This window comes from Aethalodelphis obliquidens, unplaced genomic scaffold (genome assembly GCF_003676395.1).
Source record: "Aethalodelphis obliquidens isolate GAN/ISIS:26980383/991018 unplaced genomic scaffold, ASM367639v1 scaffold8, whole genome shotgun sequence".
Taxonomy (NCBI): Eukaryota; Metazoa; Chordata; class Mammalia; order Artiodactyla; family Delphinidae; genus Aethalodelphis; species Aethalodelphis obliquidens.
Window position 1 is genome coordinate 56,345,642 of NW_020837952.1, and position 24,189 is coordinate 56,369,830.

The following is a 24,189-nucleotide window of genomic DNA, read 5'->3' on the forward strand; positions in this document are numbered from 1 at the left end:
CAGTACTGGACGGAGAGAGGAGGTTAGGTGAAACAGCGCGAGGGCGAGGCACTAATGAGCTAATAAAAGGAAAAAGACGATGGTTGCGCCAAGTGAGCTCGGCCGCCATCATGCTCTAGTTTCCCCTTCGCCTCTCCGAGTCCGCGACCGAGGAAAAGGTCTCTGGGATGCTGAGGGGGTGTGTCCCCGAATGATTGGCGCAGACAGCTCAGCCAATCGTAGCTCGTCAAACGGAACGCATTTGACCAATGAGGGGCGACGGCAGCTGGGAGAAATTGGAGGGGCGGAACGGCAGCTTGACGGGCACAAAAGCCAGCCAGTGAGGGCCGGCAGCATCCTCCCTGCGGCCAATGGAGTGGGGCTCTGGGCGGGCCCCCGAGTGTTTGTGTTGTGGTTTTGGGGGAGGGAGGCGGAGGGGAAAGTTTGTTTATTTTGTTTTTAGTTTCTGGGGTCCCCGTGTTTCTCGGAGGTGAAGCGGGAGGGAGTGACTCCCCCCGAGCCCCTCAGTCCCTCTACTACGTCGCCTCCATAGCCTGCAGAGAAGCGGGGACCGCGCGCATCGCGGCGCATCGCCTCACAGCGGAACGCCGCGCACTTGGAGCCGGCACGGCTCAGTGGTAAGTGAGGACCGACGGCCACCGCCGCCCTTCCCCTCCCCCGCTCACCGCCCAGTCAGAGCTGGCCGGCCGGGTGGGCGAGGACGCCCGCGGGAGCGCGCGGCGCGGGGTCGGCCTGTCAAGCTGAGGCGCACCGTGTGCGTGTCCTCGCGAGTGAGCGCGCGCGGCGGGGAGAGGGCCGGAGGGGCGTGAGCGCGCGGGGTCGGCGTGGGTGGCGGCGTTGGGCGCGCGCCCCGCGGGGCGGGCGTCTGGTGGGTTTGACCCCGGGGCTGGGAGGGACGCGGGCGACATCCGCTCGCGGGGAAGGGGCGCCCCGAATGGCCGGGCCGGGACCGGCAGACGAGCGCGACTGCGGGCGTCACGCGCCGGCAGGTGTGAGCTGGGGGAGGGCTTCCGGGTGGGCTGGTCGAGTCGAGTTCGCTTCCCGTCGCTGGGGGACCTCGGGGCAGAGAGGGGTCCCCGCGGAGAGCCGAGGCCCGCGGAGGCGCGTCGGGGCCCCTGCCTGGCGGTGGCAGAGGGAGGCGGCAGGCCTCGGAGCCTCCCGGTCCCCACCTGTGTGCAGGACCTGCGTGACGGAGTGAATGCGTTCCCCTGCTGCCGCCCCCACCCCTCCCCCCAGAGCCTTGCGTGTGTGGCCACCTTCGAGAGGCGATTCAACCTCCTTGGGGAAAGGAGGGCGAGGGGAATATCAGCGGACGACCAGCCCGAAGTGTTTCCTGCATTCCCTGGTCCTGCGCCCTTTGGTTTCAAACTAGTGGGTTTCCACAGTGGGCTTAAATCCACTGTAGTGGCTGAAGACACCCAGTAAAGGTAGCCTCTTGTCAGGCTTCTTAAGGACCAGCACATGCTCAGTTCTTTGGGCACCGAGAACTAGTCTGGGTCTTTTCAGGCTGCTTGCTTTCTCATGTATCTTTTGGCTGTTTTATTACTTTTTAGCGTCTGTGCTGGAGGTTGAAGCGAGGGATAAGGTGAATTTCAAGTTGGCCATTTGCTTACAATATAAGCAAAATTATACAACAAAGTTGGCCAGAGATGTTTCCCCATGGTCAGTGAGTAAAACGTCATTAATTACTGCCTCCCCCCCCCCGCGCCAGCAGTTAAGCAAACAGAAATGGGATGTATAGAAATCTTACATCTTAGCATTTTGTGCAGGTTTAACAATAGAGGCTATTTCCTTCGTAGTTGTGGGGAATTTCAGTAGGATGATAGTTTCCTATTGATTTGGAGAAGCATCTTGGCTTTGAAACTATGTTTATTCTTTTGGTAGTGTTTTGTAAATGCCTTTTAAAAAGCAGAACTTTTAGAACATTGACAACTCTACACGTGTGCAGTGTCCCACTCGGTATGTAGTAGGAGAGATGTGAATGTAGTAGGTCCATACACTAAGGCAAGTATGCAGTTCGCAAATCAGACTGGCTTGTTCCTCTTGGGATGCCGTGATGATAATAATGATGCCTTTATAGTTTCTTAGTTGTTGACTGTTTTTAAGTGCTTGTCCCAAACATCATTATTTGAGCAAAATAGTTCCTGATAGGACTTAAGGAGAAAAAATTGCCAAGCTGCTTTTCTAAGGTAGCACAGAAATGTCATGCCCTTGGGGAAAAAAGATTATTTTTTTCTCATTCAAATGGAAGCACTTAAAAATGTTTTAAATCAGAACAATATCATTTCTTCAAATGGTAGTAATAATGTTAAGCTAACTTTTTTTTTTTTTTTTTTTCGGTACGCGGGGCTCTCCCATTGCGGAGCACAGGCTCCAGATGCGCAGGCTCAGTAGCCGTGGCTCATGGGGCCAGCTGCTCCGCGGCATGTGGGATCTTCCCGGACCGGGGCACGAATCCGTGCCCCGTGCATCGGCAGGCGGACTCTCAACCATTGCGCCACCAGGGAGGCCCTAAGCTAACATTTTTTGCGTGTTTTGCATATGCCAACCTGTTTATATTTTTACCTAATTCTTACCTTAAGCCTGCGGGGTAGGTATCATTACTGTTTTATGAGCCTCCAGAAGCCACAGAGCTAGGAAGTTCAAGGGCATCGGTTTAGTCTTAAGTCTGTTTGGTTTCAAAGCCTGTGCTTGTCCCATTTTGCCCCCTAACTTATCCAGAGGAAGAAATGCAGAGTACACTGAAAAGCAGAGAGGGATGGAAAAGGGAAATGCGACTGATGATTAGGTTCCCCATACCTAACTTAAGAAACTCATTCTTAGTTTTTAGAAATTAGGAACATTTTTACTAGTGTTACATCTAAGCTTTGCTTTAATTTCCTCCTTATTTACTTTTCATAAAGATAAATTAAAATGTGTTTAATTCAGAGGTCAAGGCTTTCAGAGCCCTTCGTGCAGATCACTCCAGTACCTTTGCTGTTGTGATTAATCCTGTGTGCTCTTCCAGGGCCCAGGCGTTATTCACTTTTGTATCCAGCAGGGTGCTTACTGTATAGTAGGAGCACAGTAAATATCAGTTGACTAAGGAACAGAGTTAAAAATGTCATGATTTCGGGTTCATTTTAGCAGTTTTAGTTCAATGGGACGATAAGAAAGTGAACAGCTCATGTGCAAAAGGCATGTTTTAGAAGAATACTTAAATGGAGCAATTCATAGAGTCTGGGAAGTTTGGCTCTGCTAGTTTGCTAATCTCCCACTTCTCATCTGTTTGAGCTCCTGTGCCATTCTGTTCTTCCTTTCACCTCCAGAATTCTAACAGAGGAGGCTATACTGACTGCTTCCCTTCACTACTTAGTCATCCTTGAACCTTTGCAGCCTGGCTTTTAACCTCACCACCACTCACTGAGGCGTTTTCCAAGGTTGCCATTTAATTTAATGGTTAAATTTCCCAGAGCATCCTTTCGGGCTTTATCCTGTTCTGTGCTGTCTCCCTGTAGCTCAGTCCTTTTGACTACCCCACCCTTTAAAAACATTTTTATTTTACTTTTAAAATAACATATAATAACAATGACTTTTAGTGTGTGTATGTTTCTGTGAATGTTAGTACATGTACAGATACATGTGACCATCACCATAATCAGGATACAGAACAGTTCCATCACTCCAAAAAGACTCACTCATGCTCTTTCCTTTTTGAGAGCCCTTTTTCCTGACTTCCATCCCAGAGAGAAATTAACTCTAAGGATCAAACTCAGGCTCCTTTTGTTGTCTTTTTTTTTTTCTCTTTTTCTACTCCTTGAAAATGTTATTCACTTTTGGGATTTAAACTATATCACTTCTGTCTATTAACCTGAGGATCCATGCCTCATCTCTCTTCCATTCTCTAAACAACATCCATATTTACCTGCTGGAATTCTTCCCTAGTCTTTCATACCCAGTATGTTTAGAGTTGTGCCTAACTTTGCCTCCCAGCTAATGGCTCCCAAACCAGCTCTTCCACCAGATTTTTCTATATTTTTTGGTGGTGCCGTCCTTCTCCCAGCCTTGGAACCCTGGAACACTTGAAGGGCCTTATATTAAACTCTTACCCCAGACCAGGTATCCTGCTACTCAGCTACGAATGCTGGGTCCTGCCTCTTTGCTGCCAAGCCGGCTTCTGTTTAGTAGGCTGAGCAGAGCATAGGTGGTTGGAACACTTAGAACCCATCAGGATTTCCCTGGTCAAAACCCCTCACGGCTTCCCGTTGCACTCAGACCCGTTTAGGATTTTATTTTTCATCCTTTGAGGCTTCGCAAGATCTGGCCTCTGCCTGCCTCTCCAGCCTTCTCTCACCTTTATATGGCCCACCTGCCTTCCTGACATTCTAACTACACAGCCTTTCTTTCAATTCTTTGAATTACCCAAGCCTTTTCCAGCCGTAAGGTTTTTGTACATACCACTCTCCTGGCTTGGGCTGTTCTTCCCCCTTAGTCTTTACCCACCTGACTTCAGGGTTCAGATGAAATTGTCACTTCTTCAGAGGGTCTTTCCTTTATGACCTCATCCCATTACTCCCATCCACCCTTAATTAGGTCTCTCAGAGCTCCTGTTCTTTCTTCATAGCTCTCACTACAGTTTGTGATTCAGGACCACGTCTGTTTTGCTTCCCATGCCTCCAGAGCCGAGCCAAGTGTCAGGCATACCGCAAACTCTCAGTAAATATTTGCTGGCAGTGTTGTAAGTCTGGGCTTTTGCTTTCATAATTTATCGCTATCTTGTAGTTTCTGGTAGCCTTGCTTTCTACTTCCTACCTTCTCTGGACTTGATCCCACTGGTGGAGGTCTTGCCACATAGAGATAGATCTGAAATCACTAAAGAGAACACCGATTTTGTTCTCTTGAATTGCACCTCCGCCTGGGAGCCTTTACCACTGAGCCAGTTGAGGTCTAACCTAAACCTAAACCAGGGCTGGGCTTGCTAGTCCACTGAGCAGTGCACCTTGGTTATCCAGGCTCATGTCAGTGCTTGCAGCTGTTACTCTTCCCTCACCTCACCCTGCTCTTGATTTCTTCCTCCTCTCTACACCCAGCGTGGGACTTCTAAAGACCTTGTATGCTTTCCAGCTGAGCCTGCTTTACCCTTTGACATTTGCTGGCCTTTTGACATTGACAACTGCCTCTAGTGTCTTGAAGCTAGGGATTGCCCCCACGCTAGTCTTCCTGAAACAGTGCTTTGTTTATGTTTCCTGTCCCCTCCCCAAATCTACCACAAGCACCTAAGTTTGAAAACATTCAATAGTGTTTCATTGCCTCAAGGGATTAAACTCCTTAGCTTGTTGTTTAAAGCTCTCTGGACTAGCACTGTGCAGGAGAAATAGAATGCAAGCCACAAATGTGAGCCACACATGTAATTTTAGATTTTCTAGTAGCCACATTAGAAAGGTAGAAAAAAAGGGTGAAATTGATTTTCATAACGCTTTATTTACTTCAGTATATCCAGAATATTGTGTAAACATATAATCAGTAAAAAAAATACATTGAGGTGCTTTACATCCTTTTTTTCATGTGAAACTCTGAAATCTGGAGGATACTTTTCATTTAATACATCTCAATTCAGACTAAGCACATTTCCAGTGCTCAGTAGCTGCATGTGGCTAGTGGCTACCATGCTGGACAGCACAACTCTAAACCATGTCCTCAACACAGATGGAGGGCTATACCTGGGTAATTGCCACCACTGGCTTTTTGGTAACTCTGTTCCCCTTCCCTACAACCAGCTCCTTATCCAAATATGCTAACCTTCCTTGCTGAGAAACCCGGAGGATCCTAAGACCATCCCTAAACTTCAGTTCTCACCATCTCCTCTGAGCCATTTTAATGTTAATTTTTTCGTGTCATTGTTTTTTCATATAGCAATTATTTATCAGTTTGTATTATAATCAGAGGTAGTGTTAAAATATTTAATAACTGATAAGGCATAGGTATAGGTGCCTGATGAATTAGAACCAATGGCAACTGTGTTCTCATCTGTGCGGACCTGCTGAATTACGGCTCTTATTGTCCTGGGCTGTGTTATTCTTGGCTTCCTCCATAAGACTGAGTTCCTTGAAGGCAGGCTTTTGTCCTGCTCATTTTTGCATTCCTAAGATGGCTCCTTACCTGGCCTGTAGTAAGCAGTCTGTAAATATGTTAAATCAATGAACAAATGCTACCTTGTATTTTGTTTTATTCTTTCTATGTGCTACGTTTTATCTTTCCAATTAGAAACCAAAATATAAGTTCTTTGAGGACAGAGATCATGAATTATGAAGGACTAGATGGCGGTTTCTTGATTGTCTTCATAGGAGAATTTCTTCTGAATGAAGATTTGCTTTAAAAAAATAACTATGTTTAGATATTGTTACGGGTTTTCAGGCTGGGTCAAAAAATGAGGTTTGACTTTAATGATACTTTCTTTGGTGGTTTGTAAGCTGGCTTGGAAAGCAGCTTCAAAAGAAGAGCTCCTTGGAATTAATGCATGCTCTTCCAGTTAGGGGCATGTTTAGTTACTGGAAAGGCACTGAACTAGAAGTTGAAAACCTGGGTTGGTTTGTATCGTAGACATATGCTTGAGTACCTACTGTGTTCCAAGTACAGGAATGATTGAGAATTCAAAAACTAATAATATGAAAAAAATGCAGCTTTAACACAGAGATGAAATGATTCATTCTTCCTAGGAAGATTGAGTTCCTCTCTGCTCCCTTATACTTTCCTCATTTCTAGCATGGACTACACTATATAGTGTTTCTAGATCTGTCTCTCCCATCAGATTGTGAGTTTCTTAAGAGCAAGACTGTTGCATTCATCTCTGTATGAATGCACACACTGTACTGTGCCTGCCATATTGTAGGCACTCAAAAGTTTGTTGAATAAATATCCTCAAATAAATTTGTTTTGAAGAACCTTAGTTTTTTCTTTTGTAAGTAGAGAATTCTCTGCCTCAGAGAATTGTTGAAACTGCAGCAGGAATAATCGTTTAAAACTACATATCTGTTCTGTGTATGTTATACCTCAAATATACAACATTTAACTGAAAAACAAGTGTAACTGGTCACATTTCTCCCCTACTTAAAACTGTTAATGAGTCCCCAAACCCTGCCATCTGCCCTCTGGAATATAAACTTCATGAGAGTAAGCACCTGTTCTGTCTTGCTCGCTGAATGCCCAGGGAAGACCCTGCCACATTTCCTGTCCTCCGCTTGGTTGCCTATACTCTTGCCACACCGACCTTCTGGTTCCTGAAATGCATATTCCTCCCCACTCAAGGTCTCTTCCTTGCACTTGCTATTCCCATGGTCTGGAGGCCTCCCACCCCAACCCTAGTTGATGCCTCTTCAATCCTCAGAGCCCAGTTTATATGTCACTTCTGTAGTGACTTTCTAAGCATCCCCACCCCAGATTAGGAGATGTGCTGCTTTTAAAAATTCAGAGCACTTAATATAGTTGTAATTAAGTAATCATTTAATTTGTATATTGTTTTCCCCGCTAGAAAATAGCTATGTGAATAAAAATACTTTTTAAAAAAAATAAATTTATTTATTTTATTTATTTATTTTTGGCTGCGTTGGGTCTTCGTTGCTGCACGCGGGCTTTCTCTAGTTGTGGCGAGCAGGGGCTTCTCTTGTTGCGGAGCACGGGCTCCAGGCACACGGGCCTCAGCAGTTGGCTTGCGGGCTCTAGAGCGCAGCCTCGGCAGTCGTGGCGTACGGGCTTAGCTGCTTCGCGGCATGCGGGATCTTCCCGGACCAGGGCTCGAACCCGTGTCCCCTGCATTGGCAGGCAGACTCTCAACCACTGCGCCACCAGGGAAGCCCCATACCTTGTCTGTTCTGTTCACTTTTTTTTTTTTTTTTGCGGTATGCGGGCCTCTCACTGCCGCGGCCTCTCCCGCCGCGCAGCACAGGCTCCGGACGCGCAGGCTCAGCGGCCATGGCTTACGGGCCCAGCCGCTCCGCGGCATGTGGGATCCTCCCAAACTGGGGCACGAACCCGCATCCCCCGCACCGGCAGGCGGACTCTCAACCACTGCGCCACCAGGGAAGCCCTGTTCTGTTCACATTTTTATCACCAGTATTTAGCACTGTAAATTGCACATAGTAGGTCCTGAGTGAATATTTTTCAAATAAATTAAGAACGAGAACTAAAAATAGAATTAAAAAAAATCATTTCAGGGCTTCCCTGTGGGAGAGGCCACAAGAGTGAGAGGCCCACGTACCGCAAAAAAAACAAAAACAAAAACAACAACAACAAAATCATTCTAATGGTTTAAATAAATAAAATATATGGGGGCAGGGAGGGGCTTTCCATTTTAGATTGTCTCCGGGTTCTATTTTTTTCTTAGTTTCTACTTGTAATAGGTAAACATTTTAATATTACAGAAAGAATATTGTAATGAAAAATTTTAATTTGTCTGAAAATTTTATGTGGTCATTGTAGAGTTTTTTTCTGTTGTTGTTTTGGCCATGTTGTATGGCTTGTGGGATCTCAGTTCCTGGACTAGGGATTGAACCTGGGCCACGGCAGTGAAAGCCCGGAATCCTAACCACTAGGCCACCAGGGAACTCCCCACTGTAGAGTTTAATGAGTATCTTTTTAATCCTTCTTAGTAAAAATAATCAGAATGGTTATTCCTTTGAACAATTTTTTTATATGGTCGGGACTCACATGACTGCAGTTTCACTGAACGTTTGAGTGCACACCATGTGCTGAATGCTAGGTTAGCAGCTAGGACTACAAGGATGGGATGAGAAGAGATCTTTGCTCCCGAGGAGTGCACAGCGAAGTGGGCAAGGCAGACACATACACAAATGAGTGCCATTTAGTGCAATAAGTGCTATAGTAGGCATATAGGGGAGGGGGCAGGGGTGAAAAGGAAAGTTGTCCACACGACTGGAGGTCCAGAAAGCCGTTCCAGGGAAGGTGACACTTCCAGTAAGTCATAGAGGAAGGGCATTTCAGGCAGAGCGAACAGCCTGCACAGAGGCCCGAAGGAGCTCATTTAGTATGTGGAGAAGATGGCACAGTGGTGTGCTTTTATAAAGCTGGCGTTGGGGTACAGGGCCAACAGCTGACTTACAGGCTAACCGTGTCATGTCAGACTCAGACTCTTAGATTACACTACATTTCAGAACTGGAAATAATCTTGGAAATAATGTTGTGATTCCGTACATTTGAATTCATAAAGGCATTATAAAGTACCATTCAAAGAAGCTAATCATAAACCAGAATGATGCTTGTTGCTTCTAATTAATATAGTTGCTTGAGTATAGTACCTGTAACCATGCAGATGATTTCAGGTGGAGTTAGAAAGCAGTAACTCATTTAAGCTTATCTAGGAGTGGAGAGTAAAGGGAATGACCTCCAGATTGCCTGAGGCGAGTGCTGATGCACCTCACAGGGCCAGATACTGAACCAGTGAAAGGGATGAAATCAGAAAGGATTACCCAGAAGGACCTCCAGGTACATGGACTGGGAAAGACGACTTCTACAGCTTGAAGTTTTAATTTTACTTATCTGTAAGTCTTTAAGTGGTTCACTGAACCAGCATTAGTTTAATTTGATTCTCAACTAAAAGTGAAGAAAGGAAGGTTCATTGAATGGAAATTTAGTCCATTTTCATTCATTTTATACCTCTTTAACAGCTCTTTGCTTTCATGTCCCCTTCCATTTCCTCTTTCTCAGCCCTGTTATTCTTAAGTAGTGCCTCCTTTTCCCTAATTCACCTCAACTCTTGCTATCTTTCATTCTATTATTGTTTTTAAGTACAATTGTGAGATGTCTGTACTTTGTTGGCTAACCAGTGTTTCCTCAGATTTTCATATTCAGAACTTGATAGTTTTCAGAATGAGGTGATTAAGCTCTGGTAGTGCTGATCACATTCAGAAGATGATAATTGACCTGTTACAATGTCGATTGCTACAGATTTCTGTGTGTTTGTTTATTGACCTACATTACAAGGGGCTAAGGAGATAATGGATGGTAGGGAAAGTGATAGCAGTGAGTGTAGTTTAAGATGTTTGGAAAAGAAAGGAAGGAGAAAATGGGAAGCAGGGTGAGGTTGAGAAGGCACAATATCTTAAGGCAAGATAGAAAATCTGTTTAAAAGGTGTAGGAATGAGACAGGAGGGAAGAGGGCAGGGCAGAACCTTTAAAAGAAGGACTTAGCTATTGAGGATGTAACGTAAACTGGTTAGAACTGATTAGGCCCAGGATGGCAGCAAGATTCAACTTCCAGTAGCCCTTGAGCCTCGTTATACGCTCATTGTAAAACATGCTAAATGACACACCCATGGGCACCATGACAGTTCTGAGGCTGACCATAAAAGGGCAAAAAGTAGGTGGTGGCCCAATTCCTGGAAGTCCCCGCCCCTTCCCCCCAAAATAGTTGGACTAATCCTCCCACTCATTAGCTTATGAACCCAGTCCATAAACACTAAGCACCCCATATTTGGGGGCTGCTCTCGCCTTTTGAGACGGCCCACACTCTGTCTGTGGAGTGTGTTTTTCCCTCAGTAAACCCGCTTTCACTTTCCTGTGGCTCACTCTTGAATTCTTTCCTGTGCGAAGCCAAGGAGCCTCACTTGGTGGCCTGTCCCAGGAACCCGCCCGAGACCTGGGACATGACCATCCTCTCGTGCCCCGTTTTCCTACAACCTCTTTACAGAGGATACTAATAAATCTATTTCTTCCCTGTCACTTTGCCTCTCGCTGAATTCCTTCTGCGCCAAGTCATAAAGAACCTGAGCTTCATTAAGTTCTGAGATGAGTTGTGTGGTTTCAGTTGGAAGATTGTGGGTTCAAGGTGCAATTTCAGGAAGGACCAAGGAGAGTGGAGTGATAATTGATAGAATTTCCTCAACTAGAGAAGAGGGAGAAGTCAAGATTCTCTCTTGGATACCGTGAGCCTAAAACAGTTTATACTACTTTGTTTTTTTCTGTGGCACTCAGCAGAATGATTTGCATATAGTAGGTGTAAGCAGTCTAAGAGATAAATCCACAGGATTGAAAGGAGATATTATTTTTGCTTTTGTTTTGTTTTTGTTTTTTTGGCCACGCTCTGTGGCATGTGGGATCTTAGTTCCCTGACCAGGCATCAAACCCATGTCCCCTGCATTGAGAGCGTGGAATCTTAACCACTGGACCGCCAGGGAAGTCCCTGGAAGGAGATATTGACTGTAACTTTAAACTTGTTCCAGTTGCCAGATAATACTATCTGTGATTTATGACAAATTAACATGTTTGTTAATCCTGTATCTTGTGACCAGTACAGTTACATTGTATTCTTTCCCTAGAAGGGTTAATTACATGTATACATTTAAAACGTACCACAGTTTTTATAATGCTTTCTTGGTATGTCTTTATTTTAAAACGTAGTAAGAACCTCCAAAAGTGGAAGAGGTTCAGGCTTCCTAACTTAGGCCCAGGTCAGTATGTTGCAGGAAAATGGGACACATGAGGATGGTCATGTTCCAGGTCTCAGGCAAGTTCCTGGGCCCGGCTGCCAAGTGAGGGTCCTTGGCTTTACACAGGAAAGAATTCAAGAGTGAGCCATAGTAAAGTGAAAGCAGGTTTATTTAGAGAGATACACACTCCATAGACAGAGTGTGGTCTGTCTCAGAAGACAAGAGCTGCCCCCCAGTACGGGGTGGTTAGTTTTTAATGGGCTGGGTAATTGCATAGACTAATAAGCGGGAGGATTATTCCAACTATTTTGGGAAAGGGCCAGGGATTTCCAGGAATTGGGCACCACCCACCTTTTGGCCTTTTATGGCCTCGGAACTGTCATGGTGCCTGTGGCTGTGTCATTTAGCATATGCTAATGCATTACAGTGAGCACATCTGAGGATCAAGGTCTAATAGACCTCGAATCTTCCACCATCTTGGGCCTAGTAGGTTCTAACCAGTTTTTGTTGTGTCCTCAATGGCTGTGTCATTCATTTAATGGTTGTGCCCTGCCCCTTTATCTCCTGTCTCAAGTATATCAAGGGAAATGTCTTGAGCATCTTCTGGGTTCTGATGTGGAGGAAGGAGTGAAAGGTCCTCCGAGGAGCTAGATGTTTTTCCTTCTGTGAAAATCTTGCTAATGGTGTATCATGCTCAGTAATATCCCTTTCATGAGGAGGTATTTTACCCAGATGTATATCTCTTTGGGACTTCTAAGTGTAGAACTCTCTACTTAAGATGTAGCATGGGCAACAGATTTTAAAATAAACCTTCAACAGCTACTCTTTTGTCAACCTTATTTTCTCTATAAAAGTTTTATATTTTATACCAAAATGTTTAAAATTTATGATGTTTTTATTTTGCAGTTTGGCTCTATCCCTTTAAACAAAAGGGCACACTGATTATTGATTCCCACTTAAATCATGCAGGAAAAGGTCTCTTTATTCCCCCATATTCCCAATATATGGCCAAAACCCGGACCCAAAGGGGAAAACATTAGTTTTAAAACACCAGAGAATTAGTGAAAAGGCTCTTTGTGGAAATAACAAAAACAAAACAAGAGAATGAAAATGCAAAAGACATCACATTTCAAGCCAGTAAGGGCTGGTTTGAAAACTTTAAACAGGGGACCCTGTGCCCCACACACAGCTTGTGAGGCGGCCTCAGCACATTGTGACATCACCCTACGCTTCCCGAACCTGCCAGAGCCAGGGCTCCACACTGATGCAGCGTGTTTGCTTTTGAAGCAGATGCCCTCTAAACTTTTATTTACTGCACTTAAACATGTGTATTTAATGTCATTTTCTCTTGTTTTCCTTTCACCTCCTATTTTTCAGACCTTGGGTTTAGCATTCAGGGTGCCTTTCAAAAAGGTAACTCTGGAGGCCAGAGATGGGCCTCTGCTGCACCTCCCTAAATGATTTGTTCACTCAGTTGGGTCCCATCATTGGTAACCATCCTCCCAATACCTGAATCTTGAAATCCGGAAACACTGAATCTTGAAACATTGCCACATCTTTCAGCTCTTTTCTCTATGGCTTTGGACTTCGAGCCTCTCATTTTCATTTTCATGCCACCATCCTGCTTCTAAGTCATCCTCAGCCTATGTCTGGATTATTAAAATAGCTTCCTGTCAGTGATCCTATTCCTAGTTTCTCTCCAGAAAACATTTCCAACATACACTATTTTCTTTTCCCTTCTTGATCAACCTTTCTTATTCTGTGAAATCCAAACCTCTCTGTCTGAGCCAGATCCTTTAATGCTTCCATCTATCAACTATCATTCCCTCGTTTTGAATCTTTGCCTTCTCCCCTACAATCTTTTCTCTGTATTTTATATGATTTTCTTCTCCCTTTTTGTCCCCATACTTTATAAGGGCTTTACGTAAAATATTCTGCCTTGTTTCTGGATTCCAAACCATTTTCCTTCTCACTCTTAAAAAGCATTCTCTAAACTGTCTTCCTAGAAGTCCTTCATTATTTTTTTAATAGACTTATTTATTTATTTATTTATTTTTGGCTGCATTGGGTCTTCATTGCTGCACGCGGGCATTCTCTAGTTGCAGCTAGCGGGGGCTACTCTTCGTTGTGCTGCACAGGTTCTCATTGCGGTGGCTTCTCTTGTTGTGAAGCATGGGCTGTAGGCGTACGGGCTTCAGTAGTTGTGGCTCACGGGCTTAGTTGCTCTGTGTCATGTGGAATCTTCCCGGACCAGGGATCGAACCCGTGTCCCCTGCATTGGCAGGCGGATTCATAACCACTGCGCCAGCAGGGAAGCCCCTGGAAGTCCTTCATTATTAAAGACCTCTTCATTTAGATACAGTGTTTTATTTATTTATTTATTTATTTATTTAGCTGTGTTGGGTCTTCTTTGCTGCATGCAGGCTTTCTGTAGTTGCGGCAAGCGGGCCCTACTCTGGTGCGCGGGCTCTCATTGTGGCGGCTTCTCTTGCTGCGTAGCATGGGCTCTAGGTGCGCGGGCTTTAGTAGTTGCAGCATGTGGGCTCAGCAGTTGCAGCACGTGGGCCCAGTAGTTGCAGCACGTGGGCCCTAGAGCACATGGGCTTCATCAGTTGTGGCGCACGGGCTTAGTTGCTCTGTGGCATATGGGATCTTCCCAGACCAGGGATTGAACCCGCGTCCCCTGTATTGGCAGGCGGATTCTTAACCACTGCGCCATCAGGGAAGTCCGATACAATGTGTTTTTATTGATATGATTGTGACTCTAATCAATCAAATAAATAAAATTTCATTCATTACTTCTAGTGGCATTTTTGTAGGTCATTTTGGGTTTTTATATACACAATTATATCATTTACAAAGAAAGACAATTTTACTATCTAATCTTTGAGTTTTAGTTCTTGCCTTATTGTATTGGCAAGACCTCAAGTACCATAATAGAAGTGATATAACCAAATAACAAATGTGACGAGGATGTGGAGAAAAGGGAACACGCTTGTACACTGTTGGTGGGAGTGTAAATAGGTGCACCCACTGTATAAAACAGTATGGAGTCTTCTCAAAAATCTAAAAATGGTACTACCATATGACCCAGCAATTTCACACCTGGGTATATATCTGAAAAAAAAAAAGAAAACACTAATTTGAAAAGATACATGAGACTTCCTTGGTGGCCCAGTGGTTAAGAATCTGCCTTCCAATGCAGGGGACGAGGGTTCGATCCCTGGTCGGGGAACTAAGATTCCACATGCTGTGGGGCAGCTAAGCCTGCATGCTCTAGAAACCGTGCTCCACAGCTAGAGAGCCCACGTGCTGCAACTACTGAGCCCACATGCTCTGGAATCCACATGCCACAACCAGAGAGCCTGCACACTGCAGTGAAGATCCTGTGTGCCGCAACTAAGACATATACGATGGACTACTACTCAGGGATAAAAAAATAATGAAATTTTGTCATTTGCAACAAATGGATGGACTTGGAGGGTATTATGCTTAGTAAAATCTCAGAGAAAGACAAATGCTGTGTATATATCCACTTATAAGTGGATTCTACAGAAATAAAACAAAATAGTGAATATAACAAAAAGAAACAGATTCACAGACATAGTGAACAAACTATGTTCCAGTTACCAGTGGAGGGAAGGAAGAGAGGAGGGGCAAAATAGGGGTAGGAGATTAAGAGGTATAGACTACTATATGTAGAATGAGTATGCTACAAAGATATTGTGCAGCAAAGGAATATAGCCAGTATTTTATAATAACTATAAATGGAGAAACATGTACCACAATGTTCATTGCAGCACTATTTACAATAGCCAGGTCATGGAAGCAACCTAAGTGTTCATCGACAGATGAATGGATAAAGAAGATGTGGCACATATACAATGGAATATTACTCAGCCATAAAAAAGAAATGAAATTGAGTTATTTGTAGTGAGATGGGTGGACCTAGAGTCTGTCATACAGAGTGAAGTAAGTCAGAAAGAGAAAAACAAATACCCATGCTAACACATATATATGGAATCTTTAAAAAAAAAAAAACAGTTCTCATGAACCTAGGGGCAGGACAGGAATAAAGACGCAGATGTAGAGAATGGACTTCAGGACACGAGGAGGGGGAAGGGAAAGCTGGGACGAAGTGAGAGAGTAGCACTGACATATATACACTACCAAATGTGAAATAGATAGCTAGTGGGAAGCAGCTGCATAGCACAGGGAGCTCAGCTCAGTGCTTTGTGACCACCTAGAAGGATGGGATAGTGAGGGTGGGAGGGAGGTGCAAGAGGGAGGGGATATGGGGATATATGTATACATATAGCTGATTCACTTTTTTATACAGCAGAAACTAACACAACATTGTAAAGCAACTATGTTCCAATAAAGATGTTAAAAAAAAAAAGTGATACAGATGGGCATCTTTGTTTTTTTCCCAGACTTAGAAAGCATTGTACCATTAAGTGTGATGTTAGCTGTGTTTTTCCTAGTTACTCAGCTGAATACTCTAGGGGTTCCCTGCAGATCTCTGGAGTTGTCTCTGTGCAGTCCTCTCCTCTCCAGTACTATTGTGTACTACAAACTCTAGCCCCCTTGGACTTCCCAGAATCTCAGCTTCCATCTCCTCAACTAAGGGAGGTCTCTGAGTTCTACCTGGGTTCCCCCTCCCTGTGCTTTGGCCTAGAGACTTTCCCTAGACAGCAAGCTAGGACAATTATAGGGCTCACCTTGTTTGTTTACCATCTCTCAGGAATCACTGTCCTTCCTTACCTGATGTCCAATGTTTTGAAAACCATTGTTTTGTATATTTTGTCCAGAATTTTAGTTGTTTCAGGTGCAGGGGTACATCTGATCCCTGTTAACTCCATCTTTTCTGGAAGTGGAAGTCCTGCCTTTTCTTAAAACATCTGAGGAATTATTTAGGAGTTGCTTCCAGAGTATGAGATATTCTTTGGAATTTCCGTAGGGGAAAATCTTCATTCTTTCAGGGTGGGTTTGATTTTAGGCAGCAACCAAGAGTCTTTTTTTTTTTTTTTTTTTTTTTTTGCGGTAGACGGGCCTCTCACTGTTGCGGCCTCTCCCGTTGCGGAGCACAGGCTCCGGACGCGCAGGCTCAGCGGCCATGGCTCACGGGCCCAGCCGCTCCGCGGCATGTGGGACCTTCCCGGACCGGGGCACGAACCTGAGTCCCCTGCATCGGCAGGTGGACTCTCAACCACTGCGCCACCAGGGAAGCCCAAGAGTCATTTTTTTTAAAAAATTAATTTATTTTATTTTTGGCTGTGTTGTGTCTTCGTAGCTGCATGGGCCTTCTCAAGTTGTGGCCAGCGGAGGCCACTCTTTGTTGCGGTGCGCGGGCTTCTCATTGCGGTGGGTTCTCTTGTTGCAGAGCATGTGCAACAGCTTCAGTAGCTGTGGCTCGCGGGCTCCAGAGTGCAGGCTCTGTAGTTGTGGCACATGGGCTTAGTTGCTCTGCAGCATGTGGGATCTTCCCGGACCAGGGCTTGAACCTGTGTCCCCTGCATCGGCAGGCGGATTCTTAACCACTGCACCACCAGGGAAGCCCCCAAGAGTCATTTTCAAGGTCTGGTTAAATGATATGTCTGAGTGATACTGTTTGGGGTCCAAAATGATTTCAAAGTAATGAGGCAAATTTCCTTGTGCCATTTGTAAACCGTTTAGCAAAATAGGAGTTGCAAAATTTTTTCAGTTTATATTTACAGCTGGCACTTAACTGCTTACTAAAGCTTTCTCACATTGTTTTTATGTGATTCTCTCTCTCCAACTTGATTATAAACTCAATGATATCTGGATACTTTTGTACATTTCCTCAGTATACCGCAGTCTTAACTGCGGAAGCTTCTTAAATCATGGTAGTCAACTAATTTTTGTGTAGGGAAACTAAGATCACCCTGTCAAAATATACTACATGATATAAAAGGATATAAAGTTGGATTTTGATACCTGTACAGCATTATTAATGCATCATGATTTAAAGTTATTTGTGTAAGATGTTGAATTCCGGTAGCATGAGCACGCACGTATCTGTATCTGTCTTACACTGTAGGAAATATGTGAATGATCTAGTTCACAAAGATGCCTTGAATCTGGATCTGTTATGTAATTAACCAAGGAATATTCTTAGAACCTAGTAGATTGGTATATACACTACATTATATGCAACCTTAATCACTGAGTATAATTCTTTGGGGCGGAGGTAAAATTCTTTTCTCACAGTCTTTGTTTTCTAGTACCTGAAGGTCCCATTAGTCCCAGCCCCACCCCTCCATTAGGAAACAAGGACTTTTAAAACATATTCTTAATGGATTAAAATCTTAGATTTTTAGCTTTCAACTAGATTTTCTTTAACTTTGTATTTTTAGTTAACTGAATTTATAGCTTTACATTTCTTTTATAGTAAATCTTATAATAGTGAGTTTGGAAACTCTTTTACTTACAGGATGTCCTCTTGGCTTGCTCTTTATCCTTGATGTTCCGGTATCTTTTTGTTGTCTTTTTTTTTTTCCTCTCTTCTTTCCTTCCATTTCTGTTTTGTTTAAGTAAAAGGGAGATTACATTGGGAAATTTTTCTTTTAAATTCTTATATGTAACATGGACTTCTAAGATCCAAATTTACTCTGATGTTTTTAATTTTTATTTTTAATTAGAATTCCATATATCAGTGATGTTCTCATATGTACTATTTCTGATGGCAACATTGTTATTTTTCTTGGATAGTACGAACCACAATTTAGTAAATAATACTTGTAAAGATAGCATTATCCTTCATTTCCAGGATGTAGCAGTGACCATTTTTGCTACTAATACTGCTTTAAGGAGTTATTTTGAGTTAGTTTTGAGTTAGTTTTGAGTTATTTTTCAGTCTTTAGTTTCTTTGAGTAGTATAACTTTGTGAGTGCTTCCTTTGGACAGATATAACTTGGGGTTCTTCTCTACCCCACACATTTATTAAAAGGGGTTTTATCAATCAGTGTGATACACCAGATTAACAAACTGAAGGATAAAAACCATATGATCATCTCAATAAATGCAGAAAAAGCTTTTGACAAAATTCAATACCCGTTTATGATAAAAACCCTCCAGAGGAAAAAAAAAACCCTCCAGAGAGTAGGCATAGAGGGAACCTACCTCAACATAATAAAGGACAAACCCACAGCCAACATCGTTCTCAGTGGTGAAAAACTGAAACCATTTCCACTAAGATCAGGAACAAGACAAGGTGGCCCACTCTCACCACTGTTATTCAACATAGTTTTGGAAGTTTTAGCTACAGCACAGAGAAGGAAAAGAAATAAAAGGAATCCAAATCAGAAAAGAAGAAGTAAAGCTGTCACTGTTTGCAGATGACATGATACTATACATAGAGAATCCTAAACATGCTACCAGAAAACTACTAGAGCTAATCAATGAGTTTGGTAAAGTAGCATGATACAAAATTAATGCACAGAAATCTCTTGCATTCCTATATACTAATGATGAAAAATCTGAAAGAGAAATTAAGGAAACACTCCCATTTACCATTGCAACAAAAAGAATAAAATACCTAGGAATAAACCTATCTAAGGAGACAAAAATTGTATACAGAAAACTATAAGACACTGATGAAAGAAATTAAAGATGATACAAACAGATGGAGAGATATACCATGTTCTTGGGTTGGAAGAATTAACATTGTGAAAATGACTATACTACCCAAAGCAATCTACAGATTCAATGCAATCCCTATCAAGCTACCAATGGCATTTTTCACAGAGCTAGAACAAAAAGTTTCACAATTTGTATGGAAACACAAAAGACCCCAAATAGCCAAAGCAATCTTGAGAAAGAAAAACGGAGCTGGAGGAATCAGGCTCCCTGACTTCAGACTATACTATGAAGCTACAGTAATCAAAACAGTATGGTACTGGCACAAAAACAGAAATATAGATAAATGGAACAGGATAGAAAGCCCAGAGATAAACCCACGCACATATGGTCACCTTATTTTTGATAAAGGAGGCAAGAATATACAATGGAGAAAAGACAGCCTCTTCAATAAGTGGTGCTGGGAAAACTGGACAGCTACATGTAAAAGAATGCAATTAGAACAATTCCTAACCCCAAACATAAAAATAAACTCAAAATGTATTAAAGACCTAAATGTAAGGCCAGACACTATAAAATTCTTAGAGGAAAACATACATACATACATCATAGCAAGATCCTTTTTGACCCACCTCCTAGAGAAATGGAAATAAAAACAAAAAGAAACAAAGGGGACCTAATGAAACTTAAAAGCTTTTGCCCAGCAAAGGAAACCTTAAACAAGACAAAAAGACAACCCTCAGAATGGGAGAAAATATTTGCAAATGAAGCAACTGACAAAGGATTAATCTCCAAAATTTACAAGCAGCTCATGCAGCTCAATATCAAAAAAAACAAGCAACCCAGTCCAAAAATGGGCAGAAGACCTAAACAGACATTTCTCCAAAGAAGATATACAGATAGCCAACAAACACATGAAAGAATGCTCAACATCACTAATTATTAGAGAAATGCAAATCAAAACTACAGTGAGGTATCACCTCACATGGTCAGAATGGCCATCATCAAAAAATCTACAAACAATAAATGCTGGAAAGGGTGTGGAGAAAAGGGAACCCTCTTGCACTGTTGGTGGGGATGTAATTTGATACAGCCACTATGGAGAACAGTATGGAGGTTCCTTAAAAAACTAAAAATAGAATTACCATATGATCCAGCAATCCCACTACTGGGCATATACCCAGAGAAAACCATAATTCAAAAAGACACATGCGGGCTTCCCTGGTGGTACAGTGGTTAAGAATCTGCCTGCCGGGCTTCCCTGGTGGCGCAGTGGTTGGGAGTCCGCCTGCCGATGCAGGGGACACGGGTTCGTGCCCCGGTCCGGGAAGATCCCACGTGTCGCGGAGCGGCTGCGCCCGTGAGCCATGGCCGCTGCGCCTGCGCATCCGGAGCCTGTGCTCTGCAACGGGAGAGGCCGCAACAGCGAGAGGCCCGCGTACCACAAGAAAAAAAAAAAAAAAGAATCTGCCTGCCAATGCAGGGGGCACAGGTTTGATCCCTGGTCCAGGAAGATCCCACATGCCATGGGGTAGCTAAGCCCGTGCGCCACAACTACTGAGCCTGAGCTCTAGAGCCTGCAAGCCACAACTACTGAGCCCATGTGCCACAACTACTGAAGCCTGCATGCCTGGAGCCCATGCTCCGCAACAAGAGAAGTCACAACGAGAAGCTCTCGCACTGCAACGAGGAGTAGCCCCCGCTCACAGCAACTAGAGAAAGCCCGCACACAGCAACAAAGACCCAATATCGCCAAAAATAAATTAATTAATTAAAAAAAAAGACACATGGGCTTCCCTGGTGGCACAGTGGTTGAGAGTCCGCCTGCCAATGCAGGGAACACGGGTTCGTGCCCCGGTCCGGGAAGATCCCACATGCCGTGGAGCGGCTAGGCCCGTGAGCCGTGGCTGCTGAGCCTGCGCGTCCGGATCCTGTGCTTCTCAACGGGAGAGGCCACACCAGTGAGAGGCCTGCGTACCGCAAAAAAAAAAAAAAAAAAAAAAGACACATGCACCCGAATGTTCATTGCAGCACTATTTACAATAGCTAGGTCATGAAAGCAACCTAAGTGTCCATCGACAGATGAATGGATAAAGAAGATGTGGCACATATATACAATGGCATATTATTCAACCATGAAAAGAAACAAAACTGAGTTATTTGTAGTGAGGTGGATGGACCTAGAGTCTGTCATACAGAGTGAAGTAAGTCAGAAAGAGAAAAACAAATACCGTATGCTAACACATATATATGGAATCTAAAAAAAAAAAAAAAGGTTATGAAGAACTTAGGGCAGGACAGGAATAAAGACGCAGATGTAGAGAATGGACTTGAGGACACAGGGAGGGGGGAGGGTAAGTTGGGACGAAGTGAGAGAGTGGCATGGAGTTACATACGCTACCACATATAAAATAGATAGCTAGTGGGAAGCAGCAGCCACATAACGCAGGGAGCTCAGCTTGGTGCTTTGTGACCATCTAGAGGGGTGGGATAGGGAGGGTGGGAGGGAGACGCAAGAGGGAGGAGATATGGGGATATATGTATATGTATAGATGATTCACTTTGTTATACAGCAGAAACTAACACACCATTGTAAAGCAACTATACTCCAATAAAGATGTTAAGGCAAAGGGTGGGGGGGGGTTACTGCTTTCATGTCCACCAGTTGTGAAATGAGGTTCCTGTTTGGCTGCATTGTTCCTAGCATTTGCTAGTTCTGTATGTGAGGGAGAGTCGGGGAGGGAGGGAGGATTGGCGTACAGTTAAAAAAAAAAAAAATTAACAAATTTTATTTCACCTAGATACCAGGGTTTAAAATATAGTACTGTACTTATGTTTATTAAAATGTTCATTCTACCCCTATTTTTCATGTGAAATCTTCTAAGTTACTCTTCATTGTAATTAATGATCCTTAGTAGTCTTATGTCTTAGTTCTTGCTTTACTCTGGCTTTATAATTTTCTTTCTATAATAGAGACCTTTGAGTTTTGCAAGCTTTGTTATTATTTGTCATTTAATCATATATTATAATAGAATTGACACATAACTGGGCTAAAATATATAATTTTCCTTACTTGTACATGTTCTGTTCCTTGACTTTTATTTTGTATTCTATTCTTTGGTAACTACTTGGATTCTGTGACTTCTTTTTGATTTTTATTCTTTTAATTATTTAAATCGGTGCTTGTTAACTTTTAAAATCTGTGTTCCTCTATGATACATTTATTTATTTATTAATAAATTTATTTATTTATTTTTGGCTGTGTTGGGTCTTCGTTTCTGTGCGAGGGCTTTCTCTAGTTGCGGCGAGCGGGGGCCACTCTTCATCGCGGTGCGCGGGCCTCTCGCTGTCGCGGCCTTCTGTTGTTGAGGAGCACAGGCTCCAGACGCGCAGGCTCAGTAGCTGTGGTGCATGGGCTTAGTTGCTCCGTGGCATGTGGGATCTTCCCAGACCAGGGCTCGAACCCGTGTCCCCTGCATTGGCAGGCAGATTCTCAACCACTGCGCCACCAGGGCAGCCCCTCTTTTGATACATTTTAAAAAAATCTTATGCTCTTTGTTTTGGGGGTTTTTTTAAACATAAAAAGAAAAATCAAAACATATTGACAGAGGTCTGCTTTTTTAACTTTACTATCTTTACCCCATTCTGATACCACACTCCTGTCAAAGGGTGATTTTAATGTTGCCTTCAGAGAGAGGTTGACTTAATGTTGAAGTGGTATAAAATATTCTAACTAATAATGCAGTTATAGCATTATAGACATTCAGAGTAGAATATTTTAATAGTGATAAGTTTTAATTAAAAATTAATTAGTTCAAATTAATTTATAGGAATATTTTTAGAAAGAGATATATATTTTGATAGAGATGGACAGGACTATTTTAATAAAAACCCATGTTTAGGTTCATAGTCCCTTACTGGAAACTCTAAGGGCCAGCTTAGAATTCAGAATTTTTTTTTTTTTTTGGAAAGCTTATAAGATACATTTACTGTATACATGTAACGCCCCTGCAGTCAGGGGTAGCACTTCATAGTCAAATACATTAATATTTCAGTGGCCAAAGCTATGACTATTCTTACTTTAGTGGGTAGACTATAAATAGTCTCATGTCAGTTCAGGTCAGATTTTGCTGCCAGTTAAATTCAGATCAAGTTTTGCTACCAATGAATTATAGAAAATTTTTGATTCTCAGAAGTTTTTGTGGATTTTGGAATTGTGGCTAAGGGATTATGGACCTGTATTCACTTTCTTAGCTCTAATATTTGGTTACTTTTGTTACCTTCAGAAAATGAAACCTGCTTTCCTTTTTTTCTTCTACAGGATATGAGATTAAATCTGTTCTCTCCAGGCCAGTTAATAGAAATTAGGACACCTCTTCACAAAGCTTGATACCTTAGGCAGCTGTCACTGTCACATGACACTTCCTCCACTTCACTGGCTTTATGTTGAGAATCTCATCGTTCTCGTCTCCATTCTCCTTTCGGAGTGCTTTGTGGTAATAAATAGTAAGGAAAAGAGATTTAAAATGTGCAGTACTTCACGTAATACATATCCTGTCTCACGCACAGTAAGGTTTCAGAAGGAACAACATGTTCTCTGAGGACCAACCTTTCCTACTATCAGCTAATGTGGTAGCTTAAAAAATAAATCTTTCTGAAAGGAATACATGCTTATAGTAAAACAAAAATCCAAATGGTACAGAAGAATAAATTAAAAGTAGACGCTTTCCCCTGCCCTACAGCACCCTTCACCCAATCAGCTTTTAACCATTTGTTTTGTACCTCTTCTAGGGGTTTGGATCCTTTTTAAATTTTTTTTTTTTTTTTTTAGTTCAGACTTTCCAGGGGACGGTTTGGGAAATTCTGATTAGGTATTATAACCCAACTTGGACTGATTTTGTGTTCATTGTATGCTAAACTGTGGTTTTCGGTTCTAGGTGGCCTGTGTAAATTTTATTTCTAGAGGTATTTGTTCAAACTGCATAGTTTTGAAATGTTAGACACATGTTTTAAATATTAATTGTTCCAAATTGCAAATGTCTGAGTATTATCCACACATAGGAGTAAAAATTCAATGACTTATTGATTTGCTTAGCAAAATATAATTTTTTTTTAAAAGTCAAAAAGCATGCATATATTTGACAGTGTGCACTTTCAAGGAACACTTACG

The 24,189-nt window shown here is 42.8% G+C and overlaps 1 protein-coding gene across 10 annotated transcripts in view; it reads left to right on the forward strand.

Annotated features, from left to right (window-relative positions):
• The window catches only part of TNRC6B (trinucleotide repeat containing adaptor 6B), a 261,927-nt gene continuing 237,738 nt past the window's right edge, over window positions 1-24,189 (forward strand). For 3 of the 10 annotated variants that reach the window (XM_027107722.1, XM_027107721.1, XM_027107720.1), the window contains exon 1: window positions 6-617. The gene's annotated coding sequence lies outside the window, so the exon portion shown is untranslated. Of the gene's footprint in view, window positions 618-24,189 lie in introns of all 10 variants that reach the window. The other 7 variants (XM_027107728.1, XM_027107732.1, XM_027107723.1 and 4 more) reach the window with 6 other exon arrangements.